This window comes from Triticum urartu, chromosome 5, assembly GCF_003073215.2.
Source record: "Triticum urartu cultivar G1812 chromosome 5, Tu2.1, whole genome shotgun sequence".
Taxonomy (NCBI): domain Eukaryota; kingdom Viridiplantae; phylum Streptophyta; class Magnoliopsida; order Poales; family Poaceae; genus Triticum; species Triticum urartu.
The window spans coordinates 579,416,408-579,423,796 of NC_053026.1; the positions used below are offsets into that span (position 1 = coordinate 579,416,408).

A 7,389-nucleotide genomic window follows, 5' to 3' on the forward strand; every position below is an offset into this window, starting at 1 on the left:
ATGATGAAGCACCCGGTATAGTCGACACCGATGTCGAAGTAGAGGTGTGGGGGTCGAGGTGGCGGTGGGCGACGCAAACCGATCAAGAATAGATCGGAAAACCAAAAAGAAAACACCGATTTAAACGACCGGCGAGAGAGCGAAAAAAAAACCGAAACGGAAGCAGCGGGTCATGGCTAGGGTTGGATCGGTTAGGCTGATACCATGTTAGAAGGGAGAGAGAGGGATTGTTGCCGAATATGATGGATGTGTTATTGAGCCTTCAAGATGAGTATATATTAAATACAAGATTTGAAGAACAAGACGCCTCTCCTAGAGACAAGGTAGGACACATATTACAAATTATAGACTACCAAATATATGTAACCTAAATATATCTCTAACACGAAAGGCTTCTGTCCCTAAAAAACACGAAAGGCTTCTGAAAAGAAATCACGTTGTAGTTTGAGTGCCTGTTGAGACCTGCGCATAATTCAGCGGAAGCCAGAGTCCCTGTATCCAATAGTGCCATGCCCCATGCTGCATGCCATTGCCACCTCTCCAACAATAGCGCGATGATGCACACGCGCCCATGCTCATCCTCATCGCCTCCTTTCATATACTCCAGCACGCTGCACACGTACGCGCCCGCGTGCCCAGCCCCCATTGCCCCTCCCGCGGCTAAGCAGCCAAGAACATACGAGAAACCTGCACAGCGCTGCACACAGAGAGAGAGAGAGCGCAACGAACAGAAAGAGTGAGAGGCCCGACACTTGCGCCACCCCCTCCCGCTCCCCCTCCCCTCCATCTCGCCAAAACCATCCATTATTAGCCAGATGCTGTCGTCGTCGTCGTCCGTCCCCCGTTGATCTCTCCAATCTCTTTTAGCCACTCTCGTGCAGACACCGCGCGCGGTCCGCGGAGGAGGAGAAGCTAGCTAGCTCAACGTTGGTTCGCATCGCCGTCGGAGGGAGTTCAGGCTCAGCCGGCCGGCCGGCATGGAGGGGAAGCACATGGTGATGTCGGCGGTGGGGATCGGGATAGGCGTCGGCGTGGGGCTGGGGCTGGCATCCGCGCCAGCTCCGCCGCCTCGTCGTCGACGGCAGGGACAGCAAGGTCACCTTCGACGAGTTCCCATACTACCTCAGGTAACGTTCTCCTTCCGGCGCAAAAAAGTCCATCTCTCTTTCTCTCGGCACGTAGGCATGGAACTGTAGAAGCTGTCCCGTCACCTTCCATCGTCCTAGATGTTTTGGGCTGATCTTCTGGTGGGGAAAGTCCCCTCATCTCTGTGTGATGTGCATGAATTAGATGTACATATGAACTGCATATTTTGCATGTAAAAGAAGAATAAAAAACCGGAGTTTTTGTGTAATATTCGGCCTCATGGAGCTTTGCGTCACTGAAAGAAGTGAAATGTCTTTTTTCCTTTCTGAAATGTCCATGAAAGGTGGTGACAGAATCGCTATGCTGTCAGAACTCAGATCACAGGCAGGAGAAACCCAGTTGGTGAATACTTCCATGAAAGGTGGTTACATATGAACTGCATAGTTTGCATGTAAAAGAAGAAGAAAAACCCGGTGTTTTTGTGTAATTTTTCGGCCTTATGGAGCTTTGCGTTTCTGAAAGAAGTGAAATGTCTTTTTTCCTTTCTGAAATGTCCATGAAAGGTGGTACTCGGATCACAGGCAGGAGAAACCCAGAGGGTTCAAAAGCTCATGAAGAGTCTCTCTATGTTGTCAGTTTTATGAGCAAAATCTGCTTGGATCAGCCAACCATGCATGACACTAGCTCACTGATAGATTACGCGCCCTAAGCTCTGTTTTCGCGTGTACAATTCTGCTTTTTACCCCCTCAATCGCCCCTTTGCAGTGAGCAAACACGCGTCGTGCTGACGAGCGCCGCGTACGTCCACCTGAAGCAAGCAGAGATCTCCAAATACACCAGGAATCTCGCCCCTGCTAGCCGCGCGATTCTGCTGTCAGGCCCTGCAGGTAAAAACCATCTTCATCACAGCAGCTCAAGGACTTTGCTTGACCATACTCCCGCTGCTTCGGACCGAGTAATCTAAGGCCAAGTTCCTCTCTTGAAGAGCTTTACCAGCAGATGCTCGCCAAGGCGCTCGCGCACTATTTCGAAGCCAAAATCCTCCTGCTGGATCCTACAGATTTTCTCATAAAGGTGAGTTTCACCGGAGCATTTAAGTCCTTGCGCATCTCTGGATATGTTGTAATGCAGTGGTGTTCCTTGCAGCTTCACGGCAAATACGGCACCGGTAGCAGCGAACAGGTAAGACCTTAGCATACCACTGGTTCTGCTTTTGATCTTCAAAATTTGCCATAGTTGCATACTGTTTCCAATCTTTCTATTTCTGAATGTTTGGTGCGCCCAGGAGCTTATTTTCGATACGTCGGCACAATTTGTTCTGCATCATACACTGATTCTTTTTGGTTTGTCGACGGAAAATATTGGTAAATTTTATCTAAGAACTGCTAACTGGAGAGTATTTTTCTTCTCATCAGTCTGTTACAAGATCCATCTCCGAGACGACTCTTGAAAAGATGTCTGGATTACTCCAGTCTTTTACGATGACTCCACAGAAGGAGCAATCCAGAGGTGATGCTTCAGCATTTAGTTTGTATTCGGTCTTCTGTAGTGGTAGTAACCTACTTCAGTTTTTATCTAAATATGTTCAACTCAGGTCAGTGATTAGCAGTTGGTGAGAACATCCATGTACAATCCTATTTATGCAAACTGGATGGAACATGTATTTTCATATCAATATTACACTGATTTAGTGATTCACACACACTAGAAGCCTCAAATCATGAGTCCATTCTTACTCATAGAAGAAAAAGAGGGTGTATGCCTTTTTCTCATATATTGACACTATGTATGTCGTGTGCATTTGAATTCATTTGATTAATAAAACAAGTACTCAAACAACAGAGTACTAGACAATCAGAAGATCTGTGGAACTGATAGAATAAATTAAGTTCCTGAATTTACTTGAAAAATAAATGAACTTCATGTTTTATCTTAAAAAACATAAATGAAGTTTCCCACCCAGTGCAGTTCCTGCGAATAAAGCATTGACCACTATACTGACTTTACCTAACTTGGCCTTCATTTAGACTGAATGCTGTGAAGGAATATCAATACTCGCTCTTGGGCATAACTAAATTCAGTTGCATGCATGCACTGTGGAACATGATTCCCATTGTGTGTATCTACTTGCAGAATTTGTATCTGTATATTCATTGATGTACTTTCATTTTATGTTGCAGGAGGTATGCGTAGACAAAGCAGTATGACCGACATGAAATTAAGGTGTGAGAAAATTTCACTATAGTGGACCCATTACAGAAACAAAAAGCATTTACTTATTTCCTTATAAAATTTACAGGAGCTCTGAAAGTACAAACAGCATGCCCAGGCTCAGAAGAAATGCATCTACTTCATCAGATATGAGTAGCCTGGCATCGCAAGGCCCTCCAAGCAATTCAGGTCATAGCATGTCCTTTTGAAAGACTTGCAGTGGCACAAAATAAATTTCGTGACCCTGAGGAAACTATTAGTTTTCATGTATGTATGCCTTGTGTGTATTTGAGCATTTCCTCATTATGCTGTTTACTTGCATGTCAAATGGTGATCTGTTATTAATTTCCGACTTGCAAGGTAGTGAATTAGATCTAAATGCAACTATTGCCACAATGGAAGTGATGCACAAATCGACGAGAAGTAGTTTGTTTATGTTCTTTCTGTCGATGTACCTCAGTGTTCACGTTATCCTACACACTCAACAGTTTTACTTGGAAGGTATGGACACACATGCTTGCATGTCTAGTTCCCTTCAGATAACACTTATCTCATGCACAAAGTTGGAATCAAAATGAACAGAGAAGAAAATATGAGCTGTATCATTTTGCCATGTTTGTTCCACTGTTTCTCGTGCTGTAGACATTAACTTCACTATTTCTTGTTGCGCTGCTGCTTCACACTATGCATTTTTTTTTTGCAACAAACACTGCAGCTCCTCTCAGACGTTCTAGTAGCTGGACTTTTGATGAGAAAATGCTGGTGCAAGCGTTATACAAGGTTCTGCATAAAGTATCTAAGAAGAGCCCAATTGTCCTCTACATAAGAGATGTCGAGAAGTTTCTTCAGAAGTCCCCCAAAATGTTTCTTTTATTTGAGAAACTACTGGCCAAGCTTGAAGGGCCAGTGCTGCTTCTCGGTTCAAGGATTGTGGATATGGACTTTGATGATGATGAGCTGGATGACAGGCTATCTGCTTTATTCCCATATAACATAGACATCAAGCCGCCCGAAAATGAGAATTGCCTTGTAAGCTGGAACTCCCAGTTAGAAGAAGATATGAAGATTATTCAGTTTCAAGATAATCGGAACCATATCACGGAAGTCCTTGCAGAGAATGATCTCGAGTGTCTTGATTTAGGCTCAATATGTCTATCCGATACAATGGGCCTCAGTAAGTATATTGAGGAGATTGTGGTATCTGCAGTTTCTTACCACTTGATGAATCATAAAGACCCAGAGTACCGGAATGGAAAACTAATTCTATCTGCTAAAAGGTAATTGCATTTTGGTATAGTTGTCTGTTGGCTTCATCATCTCTGCCTTGGTTTATGACTCTTCAATTGTGCAGCTTGTCCCATGCATTGGAAATTTTTCAAGAGAACAAGGTGTGCGATAAGGACACCATGAAGTTGGAAAGACATACTGACGCTCGAAAGGTTTGTTTCTTTTTATTGTTTTTACACTTCTAGGTGACTGAAAAAGAATTGGTCTTATTCCTAAGAGATTCCACTATTTAATTTCTTTGTACTCCCTTGGTTCCAAAATATAATGCATGTAGATTATTCAAAAGTCAAACTTCGTAAAGTTTGACCAAGTTTATATGGGGAAAATCAACATTAATATCAAATAAATGCAATGTTTATTTGGTATTATAGATGTACATAGCTTTCCCTATAAAGTTGGTCAAACTTCACAAAGCTTACTTTTGAAAAAAAAATCTACATGCGCTGTATTTTAGAACAGGGGGAGTACCTATTTATTGTTTTTCCAACGAGGCGGCTTGATTTCTAGCATAGGCATCCAATTCTATTAGAAAGTTTAGAATTAACAATTATAAACAATGACATGCCTCAACTACATAGATTGCTGAAAAGGGAATTGCTCCGACTGCTGCAAAATTGGAAACAAAACCTGCAACTTTGCTGCCACCAGCAGCTCCTGCTGCCGCTACTCCAGCTCCTCCTCCTGAGAGCAAAACAGAACCAAAGAAACCAGAGAATCCACTTCCACCTGCAAAATTACCAGTAAGATAACTATTGGCCACTTTAATGTTACTTGGTGCAGGTTCCAGGAAACTAATTTACCCATCTGCAATTCCTTTTTTATTGCGTTTAGGAAGTGCCCCCGGATAATGAGTTTGAAAAGCGCATCAGACCAGAAGTGATACCCGCGAATGAAATTGGAGTTTCATTTGATGATATCGGTGCATTGGAAGATATCAAAGAATCCCTTCAAGAGCTTGTCATGCTACCCCTCCGACGGCCAGATCTCTTCAAGGGGGGTCTTCTTAAGCCCTGTAGAGGTATATTACTCTTTGGTCCTCCTGGAACTGGCAAGACGATGCTAGCCAAGGCTATTGCAAATGAAGCTCAAGCAAGTTTCATAAACGTATCGATGTCGACTATCACATCAAAGTGGTTTGGTGAAGACGAAAAGAATGTTAGAGCATTGTTCACTTTAGCTGCTAAAGTATCGCCCACTATCATTTTCGTCGATGAGGTTGATAGCATGCTTGGGCAGCGAAACAGAGCTGGAGAGCATGAGGCAATGAGGAAGATTAAGAATGAGTTTATGACACACTGGGATGGTCTCCTGTCAAGACCAGATCAAAAAATTCTTGTTCTTGCTGCGACCAACCGTCCTTTTGATCTTGACGAGGCTATCATCAGAAGGTTTGAGCGCAGGTTGGCACCCCTTCCTTGAAATCAATCCCTAGCGTTGTTTTTTGTCTACCATTTTGCCTGAAGCACATGCTCCTTTGGTTTCATAGAATCATGGTCGGCTTACCATCAGTGCAAAATCGGGAAATGATTATGAAGAGGCTTCTGTCGAAGGAGAAAGTTGATGAAGGACTAGATTATAAGGAACTAGCAACCATGACTGAAGGATACACTGGCAGTGATCTCAAGGTTAGTATCATGAGACATGAATCTTTCTCCACTTAAAACACTTCTTGGCTAACTCAGTTTGCTCTGCACAGAACCTTTGCACAACGGCGGCATATCGCCCTGTGAGGGAACTGATACAGAAGGAAAGGAAGAAGGAACTGGTAATCTCATCACCACCATACTAAGCATTGTATCCATGAAAAAACCTGTCAAATTTCTGAAGCTAACACTCGAATATCTCCAGGAGAAGATGAAACTGGAAAAAGGAGGCAGTCCACTAGATCCTTCAAAGATAAAACAAAAAGACAAGGAGATCATTCTAAGGCCATTAAACATGGCAGATTTGAAAGAAGCAAAGAACCAGGTGAACTGGTTTTCTAGTACAATGCAAATAGTATTCGCAAATGCAAGCATGTAGTAGAAGCCGTTAATATATAACCGTGGAATTGCAGGTGGCGGCGAGCTTTGCTGCTGAAGGTTCCATAATGGGTGAGTTGAAGCAATGGAATGATTTGTATGGTGAAGGCGGGTCGAGGAAGAAGGAGCAGTTGACATACTTCCTGTGAACACAAGTGTATGAACATAATTCGGAAAGTAGAATAGATGGCGAACAAGTACGAGAAAATAGCCCGGTTTCTTTTGTCAAACACATGAATTGACAGTCTATCGCCACGTAAACTGTAGTTTGCCTGTGTTCGGTTGTTGTATCACTACACTAATAATGAATCTGCAGGGCAGATCCTTTTGATTTTGTTCTTTATTTTAGTTTTGCTCCTTTGTGTACATCTCTCAATCTACCATGTCTTGTGTATAGGTAGTTCATACTACTTGGTAGGTTGTGGTTGCCACAAAACAGTATCAGCGTCGCCAGTCTGTATTTCCAGTATGCTTCTCTCATGAATCTAGTGAAACTCCTTAGTTATCTTTTTGTTTGAAATAATGCAGTGTACAAGATTTCTAGGATTTCATTGTGTACTGTAAATAATAAATCTCTCAGAGGTTTATAGTTAATCCTTGTACTGTAAATGAGCGGTCTCTTTGATGCCTGAAGTTCACTACAATTTGCGAGTACTGACACTAGTCGGTAAGTTTCCACTCCTACTTGATGTGGTAGAGAAACGCCAACGATGCGCTATGAATATGTAGCACAATGTTTGAGACCAACACACGCAGACTGGGCTTTAATAAAAGTTGTGTCAAG

At 42.8% G+C, this 7,389-nt stretch overlaps 1 pseudogene; it reads left to right on the top strand.

The window, feature by feature from the left end:
• Positions 1-617: 617 nt before the first annotated feature.
• LOC125510913 lies at positions 618-6,975 on the top strand (annotated as a pseudogene).
• Positions 6,976-7,389: the final 414 nt, after the last annotated feature.